Source organism: Dermacentor andersoni, chromosome 1 (assembly GCF_023375885.2).
Source record: "Dermacentor andersoni chromosome 1, qqDerAnde1_hic_scaffold, whole genome shotgun sequence".
NCBI classification, from domain to species: domain Eukaryota; kingdom Metazoa; phylum Arthropoda; class Arachnida; order Ixodida; family Ixodidae; genus Dermacentor; species Dermacentor andersoni.
In genome coordinates this window covers 167,546,259-167,569,569 of record NC_092814.1, presented here as the reverse complement: position 1 = coordinate 167,569,569, position 23,311 = coordinate 167,546,259, and positions in this window count along the sequence as shown.

The window sequence follows — 23,311 nt, the reverse complement described above, 5'->3', positions numbered from 1 at the left end:
ATTCGGTTATAGAACTGCTTTTTGATTTCCTCTTGACGGATGCTCAGTTGTCATGACTCTTGGACTGTGACTATAGAGAACAATTCGTAATTTTTGTCCTAAACAAGGCTGCTTTAGTTACTCTTGAGTTTAAGTGTTTTGCAGCAGATATTTTAAGACAAACCATTACATAAGTATGCAATGTAGTTAAATCTTTTTTATTTATTTATTTCAAGAACTTAGCTAACGTTAGCTGGGACACGCTATACAGGGTGTGACAGCTAATTTTAGTCAGAGTTTTAAAATATGCATATGCCACATAGCTGGACAGAACAACCGGTAATGTTGTTTGCCGTCGCTTGGCGAGCCTCAAACTATCTTATTTTCACTCCGCCTAATTATATATTTATTCTGAAGTAATTAAGCAACTTCTTAAATATTATTAGATGGAAAGTGTCATTGAGAAAATTGTAGAGCGACATGAAAAACTCCCGATAAAGCTTACTGTTCCTCAATACGTGCTACATAAAGGTGTTTTTTCCGAGCGTGAAAGAAGCCCGTGAATGCACGCAAAGTGCCTCGAGCGGCCACTCGCGCGGAAATTTTGCGTAAATTTTCGGGCTTCTTTCACGCTCGGAAAAAGGCTTTTATGAAGAACGTATTGAGCAACAGAAAGCTGTGTCGGGAGTTTTTCATGTCGCTCTACAATTTTCTCAGTGACACTGTTCTTCTAATTACAATATTTGAGAAGTTGATTAATTAATTACGACTAATTATCTATTTAGGTGGAATGAAAAAAATAGTTCCAGTATCTCCAAGCGACGGCAAACAAGATTCCCTTTGTTATGTCCAGCTACGTGGCATTTTGCGTGTATTTTTAACACTTAAGCCAGCTGGGACACCCTGTATGTATTCGTCAGTGTCTTATTATCTTTGGTTCTCATCAGCCTTCGTCCCGCTCCTTAACGAGTACCGCATAGATTTCTTTAGTTCGAAGTCTGCAGCGGCGAAGTGATACGTTAGCTTATTCAGCCTAAACGGTAGCTAATGTCTTGCTACACAGCGTGTTCGCCAACAGGTCTATAGAAGATTCGCTTGAACCGTCCCTGTGTGGATCCCAGGGCTTCCCAGGACAGGATCTTCATCTAATATTTCGAAATGTAGCAATGTTGACGAAGACAGAAAAAATAATAGTGGCCCATTCTATCTTTAATTGTAGTTGATGATGCGAGGATGGCCACTGAGTGCGCTGTCAAGTCAATGACAGTGAAGAGGCCAGGGGTCGGCGAAAATTGACTGCCTGTCCTTCCCCGCAGGGTCCCTCAGTGGTTAAAGCACTAACAATTTTCTTCCCACGAGCATCAATCACCTTGTCACCACAGAGAATGTGGTGCGCGTTGAAGTCTCCTCATATAATCGTCGGAGCAGGCGGCGGCTGCAAAGGTCCCTTACGATTTATCCTATCGACACCTTATGACGAGAGCTCACATTTACGGGCGCTACACTGATAATTAGCTTTTTCCAATCGCACTTGCGCATCAATGACCTCCAAAGCACTGCTGCAGAAGTCTTGACGGACAGGACGAAGTGTGGGATTTCACGTTTAGCATATATAGCATGACGCTTCTAATTGGAAATGCTGGAATATTTTGGTTTCTATGGGCGACATAACCAGTGAGTGATCGGTAACACCGCAGGCCTGCCTCACACATGCTGGGCCAAAATCGGTGCCGGCATGCTGTGTAAAGAAACATTCTGGCAGAACCCATATTACGATGAATGTCGACGTCAGTACGATTAGCTTTGAAGCAATGCAGTGAAACAGCGTACCGCCAACACAGAGACTCGTCGTGTTTGGGGCGTGTATGTAATCGTGCTCCTCTGTCGCGCTTCCCTCTAGACAAGCTGCGCCATCTAGTGGCGCCGCTGGGAATTTCGCCTGTGAGTGAACGGATATTCAGACAAGACTGTCTGAATATGTATGCCACGGGTTCGACTCCGCCCAGCACCCGAGAAATTTCAAATATTTTTTGTGATTGACTAGCGGCACGAACCCAATATGGCACATACTCAAAGATCCAAGTTGGCGTCAATGAGGTCCAATCAAGTCCGGGACATACACAGTGGCACATACCCGGTAGCTTCGGGCAGGGCTCTGGCGAGCGTCTGCCACGAAGAAACCCGGCAGCTCAGGAAAAGAATAGACGACCTAATTCAGGAAATGCAAGAGATGAGAAAGGCAGGTTTCTCACCAGTTAGGGCGCCATCAACGCCGCAGCAACATATAGAGAGCACGCAAACTAGCGAGGGGAACACCTCAATTGAAGACCTCAAAGCTTTCATGCAGCAAATGCAGCAGCAAATGCAGCAGCTAAATCAAAAGGTAGCCCTGCAAGACCAGAGCTTCCGCAACTACGTAAAGAATCAAACTACACAGAGAACAGTAAACGACGCCAGAGACCGCCTCTACAACGAGCGCAGGTTTGGATCAGAATCCCAGGGAACAAATAACAACACCAATACATCAACATGGCAGGACCAAACCAACTAGAGATTCGGCAGTGGAACTGCAGGAGCTACAAGCGCAAGCAGGGGCTCCTGCAACAGTTCATTAACACTACAGAAAATCCACCAGATTTAATACTACTACAGGAAACAAATTGCATCCCAACCCTAAAAGGATATACGTGTCAGGAAAATGGACGAACAGCGACTTTAATAAGCAACAAAATAACAACCATAGCACATAAGGAACTAGAAGACACACAGCTAGAACATATAGTGACCGAAGTGATTCCAAAACGGAAAAAGAAAGCCAAGAGCACTTTCGTAATCAATCTATATAGCCCACCTAAAAACAGAGGAAACTTCATTAAGCTTTTTGCGGAAGCGAAGAAGCTTGCAGGGCAAAACACCCTAATAATAGCAGGAGACTTCAATGCGAAGAGTCCGCAATGGGGCAGTAGAATCGAAGACAAGAAAGGGCGCAGTATCTGCACAGCTGCAGAAAACATAGGCTGCGAGCTACTCACAGATGTAAGCCAACCCACCAGACAGGGCAATAGCGTAAGCGTGGACACGTGTCCCGACCTAACCTTTGTCAGGGGCGCTAAGCAAGTCGAATGGGAGAACTTGCAAGAAAACCTCGGCAGCGACCACTACATCATCAGGGTCAGCACAGAGGCAGAAATCATCAGGAGGAAGATTGGCAAGGCAAGTCTAACAGACTGGGATGCCTTTCGAGTCCACTGTAAACAGCTAAAAGGGGACATAACCTCGGCAGAGGATTGGAGCCAACATCTCAGACGAATAAGAGATCTCTACACAAAAGAAGTGGAACGAACAGAACAAGCACCAGAAGTGGACAAACGACTCCTCAGGCTATGGGAGGCACGACGAGGCCTAACCAAGCGGTGGAAGCGTCAGAAGCTAAATAGAAAGCTTAATAAGAAAATTGCCGAAATAACTCAGCAAGCAGAGGAGTATGCAACGCAGCTGGCAAGGCAGGGGTGGCAGCAGTTTAGTACCTCACTGAATGGCACCCTAAGCACAGCCAGAACATGGCATATCCTCAGAACACTCATGGATCCGAGCAAGAGCAAGGCGGAAAGCAGCAAATCCATTCAGAGGTTAATCCACCAGTATGAAGGAATAGAAGAACAACTGCTTCAAGCAGTACGGGAAAAATGCTACAGAAAGATCTCGGTAGAAGGCTACCGAGGCGACTACCAGGGTGAAGAAAATTCAACTACAGACCGACCCATCACAAGAGAAGAGGTCGTCGAGGCTGTAAGGGCTACAACAAAGACCACAGCAGCAGGGGCGGACAAAATCCGAAACTCGCTAATTCGAAACCTCAGCGACGAAGCAATTGATCAGCTCACCCTCTACCTCAACAAACTATGGGAGCAAGGCAAAGTACCAGCGGAGTGGAAACACGCCGTAGTGGTGATGATTCCCAAACCCGGCAAAAAACTCCAAATTGAAAATCTCAGACCAATTTCGCTTACATCATGCCTAGGCAAGCTGTACGAAAGAATAGTGACCCGAAGAATCCAAACGCATCTTGAAGACGGAGGACGGTACCCCAACACCATGTTCGGCTTCAAGGCAAACTTGTCTACCCAAGATATCTTGCTACAGCTAAAGGAAGAGGTACTCGAGACAATGCCGAAAAACGGGGAAAACGTGGTCATGGCCATCGACATCAAGAGAGCCTTTGACAACGTGTCCCACGCCGCCATTATGGAGGGGATTAACACCACTAATTGCGGGAAGAAAGTCCATGACTATATCAGAAGCTTCTTAACCGACAGAACAGCGACAGTAGGCCTGGGAGACCTACGGAGTGACGCCTTTCAAACGCCATGCAAGGGCACTCCCCAGGGCTCAGTAATCTCGCCAGTACTCTTCAACATAGCAATGGTCAACCTTACCAAGGAACAGCAAGATCCAAGGAATGAGTCACGCAATGTACGCGGACGACATAACGATCTGGACTACTCAAGGCTCACTAGGGGATAAACAAGAGGCACTACAAGAAGCTGCCGACTGCATCGAAGAATACACAAAGCAAAGAGGCCTCAGATGCTCCACGGAGAAATCTGAACTCCTCAGGGTGGGCAGACACCCCACTGATGCCCCGCTCGAAGTAAGGCTAGAAGGACAGAACATCCCGGAACAAAAGATGATTAGAATTCTCGGCATGTTGCTGCAAGAAAGCCAGAAATGCAGCCACACAATCTGCCTGCTAAACAAAGCAGCAGGACAGGTGGGCCGAATGATTAGCAGAGTGGCACACAAGAGATATGGCATGAAAGAGGAGGACACACTCATGTTGGTCAACAGCCTGATAGTCAGCCGGGTCACATACTCACTGCCGTACCATGCAATCACCAAAACCGAAAAAGAGCAAGTGGAGACCATCCCCCGGAAAGCGTATAAAACAGCTCTCCACCTCCCAAGGAACACATCCAATGACAAACTCATGCAACTTGGAATCAGCAACACTTTTGAAGAACTAAGTGAATGCCAGTTCAAGGCACAAGTACGAAGACTCAGCAATACAACAACGGGAAGGGCGCTCCTGACAAAGCTAGGTCGGGAAGTAGAAAAACCACAAAGTAGCAGGGCCACCCCAATACAAGACCCACTAAGAAAGAAACTACGCATACAACCTATCCCTCGCAACATGGACCCAAACCTCCATGCGAGTAGGAGACAGGCTAGCGCAGAGTTTTACGAAAAGCCGATGGGACATCGGGACAATAAAGTCTATACCGATGCGTCCCTATACTCACAAGCACACAAAAACAACGCGGCAGCGGTAGTAGTAAATAATCAAGGAGAATTAATCACAGGACTCACGGCCGAGGTGGCTAACATAACCGAGGCAGAGGAAATTGCTGTCGCACTGGCAGCGGAAGAAGGTTATAGAACAGGAATATCCCTCAATAGTCTAACAGATTCACAAGAGGCGTCCCGGAGCTATATAAGAGGCAGAATTAGTAACACGGCGCTCAAGATCCTCAGCAGAGTTCCAATCGCTGAGGGACAACTCACACATGACATTATCTGGATACCAAGCCACGCAGGGATCAGGGGCAACGAAGGGGCAGACAGCCTAGCTCGAGGGATGACCAGCCGTGCAGGAACGTCAACCGCCCCAGAGGGGCCACAGATCAACTGCGGGAACAGCTATTCAGAGCTATTAAACCTCTATAAGGCGCTAAGATATCAATATCCCCCACCACATAAAGCATTAACAAAGGAGGAGGCCGCAGGATGGCGGAGACTGCAAAGGGGCTCCTTCCCAAACTTACACATACTAGGTAGGATGTTCCCCACGCAGTATAGCGCAACCTGTCCGTGGTGTGGAGCTAAACCAACATTATGCCACATTACATGGGAGTGTACAAGAAACCAGGCATTCCACAAACACAAAACACCAAGTGCGGAGCAATGGGAGAGCTGGCTCACCAGCCGCGAGCTAGAGGCTCAAAGAGCTCTAATAGCGCACGCGTGCGAGGCGGCCCGGCTCAGTGGAGCCCTGGACTAGGGGCCCCATCCATGGCTGAAGAGGATCCAAGCTTCAAGAATGAAGACTTCGGCCTCGACCCACTAAAACCTTAAGAGAGTCAATAAAGTTTTCCATTCCATTACATTCCACACATCTACCTACCACATCCTGTTCTGGGGACGAGCTGGTTGCCAAGCTCATGGAGAAGTACCTTCCGGTAAATCAAGAAAACAAGGAAGACCGGTTTCCCGACAACCTCAGCCTAGCCCGTCCAGAATTGGACGAAGACTTCACCGTGGGGGAAGTCCGACAAGCAATTTTTTCGCTCAACGGCAAGTGTGCGCCAGGTGGCGACAAAATCACCAACAAGATGCTGCGGAACCTTGACGACCATTCGATCGGATACCTAACCGAGAAAATCAACGAGACGTGGAAAAACGGCAGCGTCGCAGAGCACTGGAAGGCCGCCAACGTCGTCCTGATCCCCAAACCCGGCAAGGCTCTGAACATGGACAACCTTAACTGAGGTTTTTTAGTGCACGAAAAGGGACGAGAGACAGTGGCAAGACGCGGACACAGCGCTGAGAAGCTGCGGACAACCTGCGACCCATCTCTCTCACTTCCTGCGTCGGGAAAGTGGCGGAGCCCGTCGTCCTCAACAGATTAAACAGATATTTCGAAGAGAACGACATCTATACTCACAACATGATTGGCTTGCGTGCCGGCCTCTCGTCGCAGGACGTCATGAAAATGATCAAACATCAAATCATTGACGCCACTACCAGAAACACCATGCAGGGACCTGCTCGTACTCGACCTCGAGAAAACGTTTGACAACGTTCTTGACGAACAAATTCTGGCCTGCGTCGCAGACCTCGAGCTGGGCCCCAGACTATATAACTACGTCCGTTCTTTCCTGACGGGGAGGAAAGCGAAGCTGCGGATCGGCGACTTTGTCTCCAACGAGGTACCTGAGCCCATAGGGCACGCCGCAACGCTCGATCATTTCGCCTGCTCTCTTCAACATCTGCATGGTCGGCCTCTCGATGAATCTGGCCCAAGCTGAAGGTATCAACCACACCATCTACGCTGACGACATCACGGTCTGGTGCACCGGCGGTAGCGATGGGCAAGTGGAAAGCGCCATGCAAGAGGCGGTAGACGTCACGGAACAATACCTGCTACTCACCGGACTCAGATGCTCCCCGATCAAATCTGAGCTTCTGCTTTATAGAAAAGAAAAAGGCGGCTGACCCAAGGGCTCGAAACCGGTCTCAGAAAGTGACATTCACCTCTTCACTCAGAGCGGTGACGCGATACCCAGGGTCGACACCATCAGAGTCCTGGGTATGTTCATCGAATCAGGTGGCGGCGACGGCACTGCGTTGCGCAAGATCATTGCGAAGACCGACAATGTTTTTTGCCTCGTGCGAAGGGTCACGAACAGACATTGTGGCCTCAAGGAGGACAAGCTGCTGCGGCTCATCAACGCCTTTGTGCTGCGTCACTTCACCTACACGGTGGACATGCACACCTGGCTCAGAGCTGAGCGGGAAAAGCTTAAGGCCCTCATAAAAAAATTCGTCAAGAGATTCCTCGGGCTGCCCGTCAGAACGCATACCGAGGACCTCCTTCAGCTCAGCATACACAACACCATGGAAGAGGTAGCTGAGGCTCAGGAACGGGCCCCGCTAACGGCTGCCTATCACGCCGGCCGGCAGGCGCATCCTCGAGGAGTTCGGACTCGCACCTACAGAACTTGGCTGAAAACACCCAAATCCCCAGAGAAATAGGGGAGAAGATCGTGCTTGCCCTTTTACCCTGCAATGTTCATCCCGTTCACAACGCAGGTCGTCGCAAGGCAAGAGCATTTAATATACTGAAGCAAATAAAGAAGGACAAGATCGAAGCAAGCTTCGTGGACGCAGCTGTATACCGAGACGGCAAGGCTTTTGTGGTTTCGGTTGTGGACATGCTGGGCAAAGTCATCAACTGTGCTTCCGTCTGGACGACGAACCCCGAGGTGGCCGAGCAAGTGGTGTATAGTGAGCAAAGGGTGTATAGTGATTCGAAAGTGGCCGTCAGGGCATTCCAGAAAGGCCGAGTAGCCCGGCAGGTAATTAAAATTCTGAAAGGCGCCAAACACGGCGACACCTCCGTACACTCCATCCTTTGGTTCCCTGCGGACGTCGGGACGATTGAGGGGGTTCCTCTGAACCTCAACGAGTCTGCCCACTAGGCTGCGCGTGGCTTTACCGACCGCGCTGCACTCGGATCGGGCGACTCTCTCCCCGGACACAGAGACGCTCCTATCATGCACAATGAACTTACTAATTTTTTTACTTAGAAGGGTCTTGCCGCCACCTCACTTCAAGCTAAGTAGGCCGTAGGCGGTCACCCTCAGACTCTTGCAAACGAACTCCTACCCAAATCCGGCGTCCCTTAACAGCATATATCCCGAGATTTATCGGAATTGTTCTTGCGTGGCCTGTGGTGAGGTTGCTACTTTGCCTCAACTTGAGGAGGGGAGTGCGGTCATGTGTATACGAGGAGGGGGTGGGGAGGGCACATAAAAGGCATCAGGAACGAAGTTGGCGGATAATTTGGACATAGGGAGAGCGACTCGTCACTGTACGATCGCTACACCAGAAGGCCGGGGCCAGTCTCCTAGTTGATGCTCACCTACCCGGTCGTAACACGTGCTGCTTGCTGCGGAGAGCCCATCCTAACGAAACGTCTGGGCAGTTTTCAGAATAGACGATTGTCAGGAGGCACGACGCTTTCAAATCTCTCCGAACTATTGGCCCTAATTTTACTGCGAACTATGGATGCCGTAATTTTCACAAAGACTTCTAAACAGGAAGCAGCCCTGCTTCGGACTGTCTGTCTCATCAATTCCCGAGTGTGATCAAATAACAATGTGCGTCGCGTGATGACTAGAATACCATGATCGTAAGTTACTTCCAAACATCATTTCAAACACGTCGGACAGCAGGTCACCGAAAGTAAGTGAAACTTGCATCATATGATACTATCGAAGTTCTAGCGCAAAGCTTCGTTCCTGTATTTTCATATATAGAATAATACAGCACGTCCACAACGGCGAAAGTACGACTGAGTCATAGGCGACGTGCAAAATAGGGCCTGCCCTCTTCCGTACGTAGCCATGGCCGTACCACTCACTGCTGGAAAACAATCGTGATCTCCACTGTTACATGGCCCGTAAAAAGTCTGGCCTGTAAACAAGAACGCACACGATTGTGTGCTGTCTTGTTTTTGTTTGGCCCCGTTTTAAGCACTGTTCGTTTTTACAAGTCATGTACCAGCTAGGTGATCCACATACCTTACATAAATGCATCAATCCATAAACAAAATTTTAGTTTTTTAATATCATTATTTTAACACACAGGGATGGCAGCATAATTTGATGCGAAGTGGCTGCACGCCTTAGCAATAAAAACTTTTGACAGAAGTTAAGGAAATTGTTGTTTCGACAATACAAAACCGCGCATCCTCGTTGTTAAAGAATTCTTGTCCGGGCAGTACGAGGAGTTTGTCTTTGTGTGGTGTGCAACCCATATATACAGGGTGTTTCATTAAACACCTTAAAAAATTTTTAAAGTTTGCCTGTGGCAGATATCACAATTCTAGTTCATGAGGTGGTCTACTCGAAGCGGCGGACACCAACTGCACAAAAAATTGAAATGCACAATCGACTAATCAACAAAAATGCACTAATTAACTTTCTATCGGATTACTTTATGACCCATATCGCAATAAACATATTCTAGCCGTGGAGTTCGCAAGGCGGATCCACTTGAAATGAATTCTCAGCATGACACCAGTTTCGAGGTATAGATTCCCGAACTTCACGGAAAAATGTATTGGCGTTCCAATCCCGTTTGTGCTCGAATGCATAAAACGACTTTTTCTTAATAAAGTAACTGAAACGCCAATGCATTTCTCCGGAAAGTTCGGGAATTAATCTCTCGAAACGGGTGTCATACTGAGAATTCGTTCCAAGTGGATCCGCCTTGCGGACTCCCCGGATGGAATTTTTAAATTGCAATATGGGCTATAAAATTAAGGTAACTAGTTAAAAGCTTAATCAGTTACTTTTTGTTAATTGGTCGATTATGCATTTCAGTTTTTTCTGCAAGTAATGTACGCCTCTTCGAGTAGACCAGGTCACGGACTAGAATTGTGCTATCTGCCCCAGACAACCTTTAAAAAATTTGGAAGTGTTCAATGAAACACCCACCTACCCACCTGCGGCCAGTTGTTTTCTTTCTTGTTTTTTTGTCCACTTTCATTTCCATTTTTTTCATTTCTTTAATTCAATTAGTAAGTACAAGTAATTTCCTTTATATATGTTGTCCTTGTTGTCTTTGTTGGATCTTATGATATTATTAATAAAATCGGGCTCCTCGGTTCTCTTTCTCCTCGTTCATTACATTAGGAGGGTCGCGAATCCGGCAACATTGATGCCTTCAGGTAGCATGTGCGGGTTTATTGACCAGTTGCCTTTACCTAACCAGATCACGTACTCGTGACGCCTGCGGCAGAAAGGATGTTCCACATCCACCGCCAAGGTTTGTGAGCGGTGGCGCTCTCTAGCACTTCCAGGGTTAGTTTGAATAGTAAAACATGGTTTGCCTTGAAAGTGGAAAGGAAAACAGCGCCGTGGTAGCTAAATTGGTAAGAGCATCGCAAGCGTAATGCGAAGACAGGGGCTCGTATGCCACCTGCGGCCAGTTGTATTTTCATCCACTTTCATTACCAGTGATATTAAAATTTTTAAATTATCGGGTTTTACGTGCCTAAACCACTTTCTGATTATGAGGCACGCCGTAGTGGAGGACACCTGGGGTTCTTTAACGTGCACCTAAATCTAAGTACACGGCTGTTTTCGCATTTCACCCCCATCGAAATGCGGCCGCCGTGTCCGGGATTCGATCCCGCGACCTTGTGCTCAGCAGCCTAACACCATAGCCACTGAGCAACCACGGCGGGTTACCAGTGATTTATTTATGATTCGTAAGTACAAGTAATTGCCCTTATGTTGTCTTTGGTGTCTTTGTTTGTTGGCTTCTTCCGATATGATTTATAAACGTCGGTCCCTGCGGTTCCCTTTATTCTCGCTCACACACACACACACACACACACACACATATATATATATATATATATATATATATAGCGAAAAAGATAGGTGAAGGAGGGGGAAGGGTGGTAATTGTCGGCGGAGAACCCCCTCACTCCCCAAATAAATTTCTGGCTAGACTTTAGCATCTGCCTTCACTTTTGAACCAGGCTATAACTATTATACACATGTGCACTATATGCTAGCGCAAGCGGCGCTTGCGGCATCTCTATGTAGCGGGCAAATTTTTAACCACCAGTCAGTAAAGGACGATTTCACCTTGCCGCCTGCAATGGCCGGGATTTTGTTCATGCCAGATGAGCGCATTCCTACGGTTCCTCTTCCTAGCAGTAGACGCCAGCGTGGAGAAAATGCCTTTGTCCGTAAAATTAACAACTAGCACGCGAGCGAGTGAACTAGTGAGAGAAATTACTGCCCGTGCGGTGGAATATATGCGTGGAGCCATTTTACGTACGTCAGCTGGCACGTTCCCAAAATCGAAGGTCTCTGTTCAAACGCCATGTAGTCTGCATTTTTTACTGAAGTACAGGGTGCGCCGAGTCCCCTTGATCATTTTCATCAATAACTTGATTGTTCAAGTAGGGGTTTGCCCTTTGTTTGACTTTTCCGTAAGAAGGAAGGAAAGGTAGTATCTTTGTATTTTTGTGAGACAACCACCTTCCGCGATGCCTTAAGCGCTCGTGCGGCTGATTGACAACGTGTCCGTAACCCCCTAAGAAAAAACCGCCGTTCACATATTATAGAAGTGGGTCCCTAAGCCACGGGGAGTTTAATAACAACCACATCGGCGCTCAAAGCTACGCGATAAATCACTTTCGCGACGACGACGCGGGATCAACACCAACTGATCAAACTGTCATCGTCTGTCACGAGTTGAAAAATAGGCGGAACGTTTCCTCCTCCGGCGTTTCCGTGGCCTGGCCCTTTCTCATGTGTGAAGATGACATTTTCGAAAATGCGTAAGATGCTAGGAAACTCCGTCGCGCTTTCTGTTTTCCTGCTCAATTTAGAAAACTAATGGATGCATAATAGGACGAACTAGAAGGCGTACTTCTGCGTTTGTATACAGGGTGCCCTCCATATCACGCCCCAAGATTTAAAAATAGGCCAATGCCACGTTCCTGCACAGAACGAAGCTAACGTTGTTTGCCGTTGCTTGGAGATACTCAGAAAACTTTTTCCCATTCCATCTAATTACATAATTAGTCTTAATTATTTATCAATTCTCAAATATAATAATTAGATGAAAAGTGTCAATGAGGAAATTGTAGACCGACATGAGAAAATCCCGATACAGCTTTCTGTTCTTCACTACGTGCTACATAAAAAACTTTTTTTTTTTTTTCCGAGCGTGAAAGAACCCCACGAATACACGCAAAGTTCCTCGAGCGGCCAGTCGCGCGGCAATTTTGCGTGTATTCGGAAGCTTCTTTCACGCTCGGAAAAACACTTTTCTGTAGCACGTATTGGGCAACATAAAGCTTTATCGGGAGTTTTTCGGTATGTTGGCGATTACATAGTTTTTGTGGGCAGCGATAACCATACTTTTAGTAGGGTGAATGTTCTTAAAGCATTGATGCAAAGGGGCCATGGACTTGAGTTCACGTGCGAGATTCCAAACCAAAAAGAACTTCAGTTTCTCGACTTTGCGATGTCAACCTGCATACATTTGTTGGATGTACGTTCCAGGATCTGTCAAGCCCCGGTTCAGTTTTCAATCTGCGGATTCCCAACCAGTAAAAAATGGGATCGCAGCTTCATGTTTGCACACGGCGATTTCAACATGTTGTTTTCATGCCGCAGAAGAAAGTTTTCCAAGCAGATTGGTCGCTTAAGGAGAGCTGGTTTTCCTGCTTCCTTTCTTTTATCAGCTTCTGAGCATTTGTTAAAGAAGGTGAAAAGCAAAGCAACCGCAGTTTATCAGCCTATCACGTCACACAGTGAGTGCAGGTGGGTTGTTGTAATCCCCTGCGTGCACTAGATTTCGCAGAGGTTCAAGAAAGTCGCCGGGCAATATCTAGTTGTTGTTGTTTTCCCGGTGGTAAGAAAGTTGGTAGCCTATGCGCTGCGATTGATAGGCGTGCAATAAGGATTGGTGCAGGAGCAAGTGATTATGCTTGCACTGTTAAGCATGTTAATAAATATACTGATTCTTTTTCAAGAGTGGTGTATGAGGTACCTTGCACGCTTGACAACGTCTACATCGGACAGACAGGCCGATGTGCAAATATCAGGTTATGCGAACACGCCAATTCCTTCAAGGGAGTGGTGTCATCGCATATTGCCCGCCGTGGTCGTGATTGTGGCTCCGCGCCTTCTTTTCAGGATAACTCAATCATTATGAAACATGACGATGAGCGCGCACGTGAGATTCCTGAGGCATGCAACATAGTAAAGAACAAAAGCATTTGTATCTCCCTAAGCATAGAAGTTTTCATAATTGCTTGTTGTACGCGAACATACACTTTCAAACAGAACGCCACAGTACAATTACGAATCGAATAACCATGACAACGAATATATACGATTATAGCAATGGTAGCTCCAAATCAAGTGTATTTCGAATAATACTCGGAGAGCTTCCAAAAGGGCATGCCAAGCCTTTCCGAAAGTTTTATAGTTAAGCTGTCTAACTTGTTCTGGTGTTGATGCATCAATTCGCCATTTGGCTGACAAATAACGCCTTTTTAACATCACAATGTCAGTGGAAATTGGTAAAAAGACTTTTTAAACAATGCTTGCACTTTCTCATAACACTTATATTGGTTCACTAACGGGATAAGAAATGAACAGAACATTTCAGTATTCTGACATTTCTAGTAATTTCCATAAATGCATTATCCTTTATTTTTCACAGTGCGACATACGCTTACACCTGGTGCGAAACTCTACATATTCTAACAGTCAATCTCGGCTTGTGTAATCAAGAAAAGTAAAGCGTGCCTGAAATTTCCAAAGGAATCTTGAGCCCGAGTATGTGTCCTTTTATTTGTCTCTCGTCGTCCCAGTGCACTAGTTTCCCAAATCTGGAATGGGAACTAACCCAAGTATTCATCCAAAACGTCACTTTCATCTACGGGCGTATCGCCAGTCCTGTAAGTTCCTTTGCATACAGCCTGCAGCACAGAGGAAGCCCTCAGAGGTTTGTTAGAGCCGTCTGGCGTAGACTACTGGTTCTAGACAAAGTTTATTGGAGCATTTGTTGCCGGGGGGGGGGGGGGGGGGGGAGGGGGGGGCTGGTTACTGCCACTCGTACTTTTTTTCTATGTAATCTGCGACTGGTTTTTACTGCTCCCCTTTTTCAACTTCTGGCATTAAAGTAATATGCAGACTATTCCAACAAAATTTACTACACTGAAAAGCAGCCTTAAATCAGGAGCCCGCCTTGTAACCAAGGAAAGTACGTTGAAATAACTGCATCTAGGCTTTCGAAGCAATATTGCTTACTCCTGCATAAAACTGATTATTTGTAAAATAGAAACAATAGAAATAAGTTGATAATTCATGGATTAGAAGAAACTAATTATGAGAAGGAGCGGGATCATGCAGAATAAAAGAATTGTTTAACATGCTGCAACCGACATGAAATGCATCATTTCTATTAATGGAAAAATAGCAAGGAAACTCGTTCAAATAATTTAACATTCTTAAACTGCCATAAGTAGACAAACTTCCTCAAAGCGTCTCCTATGAGCCAAAAACACATTATTGTTGGCGAACAATTTTTCTAGACGTCGTCGAAGAACACCGAACACCAACCTTTAACTGGAACGGTTTAGTTAAGCAAAGAGAAACAGATACAATATATAAAATTTGGCATAAACGGTGTTACAGGATGAAGCTACAGGATCCTGTGGTAATCACAATAAGACTAGAAATGCTAACTGAGGATCTTCGCCGAAAGCCAAATCAGCTGTCATTAACGTTACAAGTCTAATTTCATTTCATTTCATTTATTGATACTGTGAATCCCATCAGGGATTGTAACAGGAAGGGCTGTATGTTATACATAGGAACATGGTATAAGGTGTTACTTACTAAATCTTATACAATAAAAAACTTGGGCATATAACAATTTGATTACGTGATTATACAAGAAAATAAATAGAACGGAGAGGTTATGACAAAGATAATTGCAGTTACAGAAACCAGTTACAAGGTCAGTATTGAGGTAATAACAGTCACGCAACAATCAAGGTTACAATAATGCCAACAAGAAAAGAAATGTAATGCATCATTGCCGTAATTATAGTCAAGCACAAACACCGTTAAAATAACAAGGCAACAAGGAACTACGTAAATAATGTGTGAAGAATTATTGCTGCAATGCGTATAGTTGATCCGCAATCAGGGTACCAAACGTATCTAAGGATGAGCTGTCAGTGATACTTGTGCTAAGATTATTCCATTCGCGTGTCGCCCTTGGAAAAAAAGAGTATTTGAAAATATCTGCGGAATGGAAATTCGGTTAATTTGTGTGTGTGTTTACGACGAGTTATTCTATTCGATGACGTTGATATGTATTTCATAATAGGCAGTTTAAGTTGATTGTGTATTAACTGATACATGATTTTTAGTCTAGCAAGCTTGGCTCTGTTATGCATGGTTAGAAGTTCTGCCCGTTTCAGTAATGCTGTTGGTGAGTCTGTGATAGAGTGTTTATTATATATGTATCTCAGCGCTTTTCGCTGTACCCCTTCAAGTTTTTTAATCAGTTTGTTAGTAAACGGGAACCAAACGGTGTTGGCGTACTCTAGAACTGGTCTTATGAGTGTTTTATATGCGAGTAACTTTGTTTCAGATGGTGCTAGTTTAAGGCGTCTGTTAATGAAGAATAGCTGTCTTATTGCGGTTGATGTGATATTGTTAACGTGAGAATCCCACCTGAAGTCAAATGTTACTGTCACACCAAGGTACCTATGCTCATGAACAGATGCAAGAGGAATGTAGTTAAGGGTGTACTGGAAGGCTGATGTATGTTTTTTTCTGGTTATAGATAATAGAACGGACTTTTTTAGATTGATATCCATCTGCCAGTCCTTGCACGACTGGGAAACTGTTGTTATGGCGTTATTTAATGTTCTATGGTCATCAAGGCAGTTAATTTCCTGGAAAAGAACGCAGTCATCTGCAAAAAGTTTGATATTCTGTGAAGCACATGCGGGTAAGTCATTAATAAAGATTAAGAATAATACTGGGGCTAAGACACTTCCTTGGGGTACTCCTGATGTAACGTTAGTTGTCGCGGACCTCTCGTTGTTAATTTCAACAAATTGTGTGCGATTACTAAGACAGTTTTTGATCCAATCAAGGATAGGGCTGCTTCCCAAAGTTAGTTCTAGTTTTGCAAGAAGTTTAGTGTGTGACACGCGGTCAAATGCCTTCGAAAAGTCTAAAAATATGAGGTCTATTTGTTTCTGGTTATCAATGCTCTTGGATATGTCATGTGTTAATTCAATTAATTGCGTAATAGTAGAAAGGCCTTTACGAAAGCCATGCTGACAAAGGGTTAGGATATCATTTACTTCTAGATAAGCATTTACGTGTTTTAAAATAATATGTTCTAATAACTTGCATACTGTACTGCGATACTGTAATAACGATGTCAACAATAAAGATCAACGCTGAATTCCTGATAAGAGATCAACGCTTTGAGATTGAGGCTTAATGGTCTTGCTAACGATTCTTTTAGTGTAGAAAAAAAATGCTTGGACCATGGAATAACCTACAACCGGAAACTCTAGCTCTGAAAGCTGTAATACGTTTCTTAACAGACAGTAGCGTTGTATCGCATTATTGACACCTACATTTTTTTTCTGTTTTCTATATACGTGTTTTCATTTACTTGTTTCTTTGCTTGTTCAATTTATGACTTACATGAATGTTCCAGTATGTCTGTATAGCTTTTGTTCACCATCTCATTATTGAGTGTACAAGTGTCTCGACGCTTCACCGCATTCGTTAGATGTACTTATTTTGTATAATGCATTGCTTTCTTCAAATGCTTTATTTACATAATCATTCATGTCCACATTATCGCGCTCACTATATTGCTTATTGATCCAAACGCGTCGGTCCTAAGTGCACTTCATTGTCTCTATGTGTGTGCATATATTTATTTACTCATTTCTGTCATTTTTGATACTCATTTGACAATGAAACGCCGTGGGAAAGCCGTCGGCAATTATTCGCCAACATATCCAATACCATCAAATATATAAATCAGTCTCCTTTTATTACATAATCCAGATATAATGTTATTCTAATGGAAATCTGGTTAACTGGGGGAATTGACGACAGGGAGTTCTCACTGGTTTGAAGATCTGTATGAAAAACCATGACACAGCTAGTAGTGGCCTTATTTTGTCTAAGGAATACTGTGAATTCTTGATTAACATAATATTGAGCATTTGTTCTGTAAAGCTTGCCATTTGACTCCGATGCGTAGCAGCGGCCATGTACAAGTCCCTGACTTCTTCGGTAATTATTGTTTCTGAAATCTGAACTGTTATATGAATAATCTGGTAATGACGACTTCAAAGCAGTCTTTATTTTCTGAAGATACTTCACTCAGATGTTGTTATGGACAAAATATGTCACAGTTTGCATGTTGTTAATTAAGCTTCATCGTCAGAAGTGTCACTAACACGTTCCTAAAAAACTGTACTGAATGGGTAGCAAAACGCATGTTTATCCTGTTTCTCAGGGTGTGATTCCTAGGGAGTGGAGGACAGCCGGGGTGGTGCCTATTTTTGAGAGTGTAGACATGCAGCGCATCCAGAATTACCAACCTTTATTTGACTTCCACAGCTTGCAAGCTCCTCGAATATGTAACGCAGAAGCACAAAATCCGTCGACAAGCATAAAGAGAGACAGAAGAATGAGGAAAGGCAGGGAAGTTAAACAGAGGAGAAGATTCAGTTTGCTACCCTACACTGGGGGAGAGAGGAGAGGGGGAGGTAAAGTGATAGGAAAGTAGAGAGAGAAAAAGAAAGGGAGCACAGATACACAATCACAGTCAGTCACTATAGCCGCAAAGAACAGTAGCACTTGTAGCCCTATAAACATCAGTTTCAGGCTACGGGCTGCAGCCGCTTGTGCAAGTCTGTTACCTTCAAAAACTGCAACAGTGCCTTCGTCGGCCTCCACGCGCGATGCTTCGGGAGGTCGGCATTCTAAAATTAATTCCTCTGCTAAGGTCTTTGATCGAAGCGCGCTATCGCGATTGCTAGCGATCGTCTCTGTAAATTGTAGCGAGGACAGTCACAGAGAACGTGTTGAAGAGTCTCCTCGCTACCACAGTCATCACACGAGGCGCCGTCGGTCCATCCTATTCGGAAAGCAAAAGACTTCATAAAAGCCACTCCTAGCCGAATTCCAAAAAGCAGGGCAGCGTCACGAAGGCGGAGTGTGTAGGTGGAGCAGCAGGTTGCTTTGTAAACTTCGGGTGTTTCACATGGAGAACGGGAAATACCGTGGGGGCATTCGAAGTTCCCAATCTGCATCTGTCCTTGATAAGTGTGTCGACTCCTCTTTATCGCCTAGAAGAGCCGACCGAGCAGCGTTATCGGCATGTTCGTTACCTATGACCCCGCAGTGACTTGGAAGCCACTAAAATGTCACGTGGTGTCCTTGCTCAGCCAATGCATGGATTAGTTCTCTAATATAGAATACCACTTGCTCGTGTGGTCCGCGCCGCTGAGCTTATAGCAAGTACAACAGTGTTGCCTTCGAGTAACTGAATATTGACCATCTGCGAGGTTGTTCTTGACTGACGAGACGAATTGCAACGCGAAGAGCTGCAAGTTTCACTGCGGTCGATGTCGTTGGGTGACACGTCTTGAAACAGATGGCGGTGGCTTTAGCTGAGAAAACCACGGCTCCAGAGGAATACTGGAGAGTTGCTGATCCATGAGTGCAAATATGCACGTATGTGAGTAGAGATAGTTGTTTAAAAGCAGAAGATGACAGCTCAGATTTTTTTCCTGATTCCTGGTACGGTGAGGTGCACTGCAGGTTCAGCCAACCACCATAGATAAATCGATGGTTTTGTAGCGGGGGTGAAGCCTGATGGAAGTTGGGTGTACTAATACGAAATCAAAACACAAAATTATGCCTGTGGTCTTTCTGACGGTAGTGTTGCAAAATGATGGGAACGAGCCCGGGCAAAATGCCGAATTCGCACTCTCAGCACTTACACAGCAATGTGTATCTTTATTGGTTGGTCCTGGGCGATTGAAATAGTCGCCGCTATTGATGGGCATTTGCGCAGCCCAAGACAAACTATGCGAACCGGAACTTTAATAGCCTGTACAGCACCAAGATGTGTCCTGCAAGTGTTGGTCAGTACGGGTGAACGGAATCTGAAAAAGCCAAGAAGAAGTGCCCTGTATAATTGCAACGTTGCATGCACTAACATTCACCAAGTCTTTCTGCCCAGAAACTTGAAAAGCTGGGAGATTGCTTTCAGGCATTGTTTCAAGTAGATAACGTGCGTACTCCATGAGAGATCTCAATCAACATTTATGCTAAATCATCTCCGAGTCTTCTGATAAGAAATGATGTGGCCATTTATATAGACGGCGTAGGGTGTCATTGGTTTGCGAGGTAATGCCAGCAGTGCACATTTGTCTGACGAGCTTTCAGGATCTTGGTAGGGGAGGTATACAGCTGTCAGAGTAGCAGCAAGTCTTGGAAGTATCTGAGGACGTGTCACACCTGAAATTCATACACATATGTCGTCTGCTTACATTGATATCTTGATCGCTGCTGGCAGATGTTGAACGAGGCCGAAGAATGTGAGGTTGAAAAAGGTGAGCCTTAGGATTCCACCTTGAGGAACGCCTCGGTAGGTAGAGTGTCGTGCGGTTTGGCCATCGCCGGTACACACAAAGAAAAGTCTCATAAATAGGTAATTAGAAATTTATTAAAAGAACTTGAACCCTCAAGGCCAACTATCTAAAAAGCATCGAGAATGGCCTCGTGAGATACGTTATCGTATGTTCCCTTGACATATAAGAACAAAGCTGCAAATAATCTTTTACTTGACTTCTGATGCTCGACACACGAAGCGAGATCAACAACACTGTCTATTGATGAGCGGTCTCGTTGAAAACCAGACACATAATTTGGATGCATGTTGTAGTGTTCTCGGTACCATATCGAGTGGGCAAGGATCATCTTTTCTATTACCTCTCTCACACAGCTGGCCAGCGCTATTGGACATTATTTATTTATTTATTTATTTCATTAAAATACTTCTGCTTCTTTATTTATTTATTTATTTATTGATTTATTTATTTATTTATTTATTTATTTATTTATTTATTTATTTATTTATTTATTAGTGATGCAAAAGTACGCAGATCCCATGCACTGTGGGAATCGGTGTACGCGAAGCTTTCATAAGCCTGTAAGGCAAAAGGGCGCATTACGTCAACACAAGCGTTGCATATTTCAGGAGCGGCCGAAAAACAGCCGCGACAACTTTTTATTACTGTAGAATTAGCGATACACGTTCCACAGCTTCAGTGGTGATTCCGAAAATTAGCTATCGGACTGCACTTCGTTGCTGTACAGCCAGTGTAATATGGTGGCTGGTTTTGTACTTGCGAGAAGCTTGCAAGACGGCGGCGCTCCGACAATTAATGGCTCCGCTTCCCTGCACGCACACAGCCCCACTTATCTATAAAACTATTTCCAGATTAGAAATATACAAATAGAACTAATATGTACTAATAGGAAATAAATATTTTTGTTGCTTTATAGATACAGCATTTTGAGCCAATGGAAGCCCTACATTTATTTACAAATTGACACGGTTTTCAAGGCATGATGACACGTTTCGCCGTAGAAAATCGCCCCCCCCCCCCCCGCCATCACTTTTAGTGAATTTCAGTTCCGATATTCAAATATACTTTCTTATCATCATCTTCTTCATAAGCCTGGTTACGCCCACTGCAGGGCAAACGCCTCTCCCATACTTCTTCAGCTACCCCGGTCATGTACTAATTGTGGGCATGTTGTCCCTGCAAACTTCCTAATCTCATCCGCCCACCTAACTTTCTGCCGCCCCCAGCTACACTTCCCTTCCCTTGGAATCCAGTCCGTAACCCTTAATGACCATCGGTTATCTTCCTTCCTCATCACATGTCCTTAACTCTGTCCTTAAGATGTCATTAACTTGCGTTTGTTCCCTCACCGAATCAGCTCTTTTCTTTTCCCTTAACGTTACACCCATCATTCTTCTTTCCATAGCTCGTTGCGTCGTCCTCAATTTAAGTAGAACCCTTTTCGTAAGCCTCCAGGTTTCTGCCCCGTACATGAGTACTGGTAAGACACAGCTGTTATTCACTTTTCTCTTGAGGTATAATGGCAACCTGCTGTTCATGATCTGAGAATGCCTGCCAAACGTACCCCAGCCCATTCTTCTTCTTCTCATTATTTCAGTCTCATGATCCGGATCCGCGATCACTACCTGTTATAAGTAGATGTATTCCCTTACTACTTCCAGTACCTCGCTACCTATCGTAAACTGCTGTTCTCTTCCGAGACTGTTAAACATTACTTTAGTTTTCTGCAGATTAATTTTTACACCCACCCTTCTGTTTTGCCTCTCCAGATCAGTGAGCATGCATTGCAATTGGTCCACTGAGTTACTAAGCAAGGCAATATCATCAGCGAATCGCAAGTTACTAAGGTATTCTCCATTAACTCTTATCCCCAATTCTTCCCTATCCAGGTCTCTGAATACCTCCTGTAAACACGCTGTGAATAGCATCGGAGAGATCGTGTCTCCCTGCCTGAGGCCCATTTTTATTGGAATTTTGTTGCTTTCTTTATGGAGGACTACGATGGCTGTGGAGCCGCTATAGATATCTTTCAGTATTTTTACATACGGCTCGTCTCCACCCTGATTCCGTAATGCATCCATGACTGCTGAGGTTTCGACTGAATCAAACCTTTCTCGTAATCAATGAAAGCTATATATAAGGGTTGGTTATATTCGGCACATTTATCTATAACCTGATTGATACTTTCTTACACTTTTTTATATTAGGGATAAAATTATGCTTCTTCCTGTCATTGTTAAACTCGATCTTTTCATCGGCCCAATAATCTGAAGACACATTCGGGACGGTTGTCTGTCCCTTTAAGAACATCTTTTGCTGGGCCTAGACAATACATTGATCGGTGAATTACTTGGCGTAGTACTGAGTCAGATATGTCCCTACACAACCTCTTGCGAGTAACGTGACTCAGGTAGTCCAGTGAAAAGTGTGCCGATAAAAATCTAGAAACTAAAATAACGCTCACAAACGCTTATATCTTGCCTCGCTTTTGATCTGTAGTTAGAGTAAATTGTGGTAGTGCTGTTCCCAAGAAGCTGGTAGACAGTGCATAAAAAATGGTCCGTGATATCTCCGATAATGATGAAGTGATTTACCACTTGACACATAAAAGGTCGTGTGCCCACGGCAAAAGTCTCGTACGACTAATCTTGTCCCATGTGGATCCTCATAGATATACCGCCAAGACTCGATCTATATTTTGAATATTGACTCCGGAGCAATGTAACTCTTGAAGCACATACCAGAGCTTTGTAAATAAAAAAGAGATTGGTACACTGTAGCTCTAGCAAAGATTGGCCACTGGAGCCCTTTCAACATCCGTTTCCCCACGCACGACATCAGCTTGCTTTTGCCAGTTTGGCACACTGCCTATATAGAATACCAAAGGTTCTCCTAAATAACTTTCTTGGGTTGTAACAAAGCAGATGTTAGTGAAAGTGCCTGGGGTCGCTCGCCAACTTGCATGCCAGAAACCCTGGTATGTTCCCCAGTTCACAGCACTTCGACTTACTACACAAAATCTTTTTCAATATCTACTATCTGCAGAATGTATTCACAGCCCGCACTAAATGCAGCAGTGTCATCTTTGTAAGCTAAAAGCTAAACTACAGTTTGGTATCGCATGAAACCTCCTATATGCTCATTTTTGATAATTCTTAAATTGAAAGGTTCTGTAGACTATAAACAAAGTGAAGAGGCGAGAATGGAACTCATGCCATACAGAGCGTTGCACTTCGATCTGCTTCCCTATTGACTTGTTTAAAATGAGTTGCGTTCAGCATGCCCGGTACACAACGG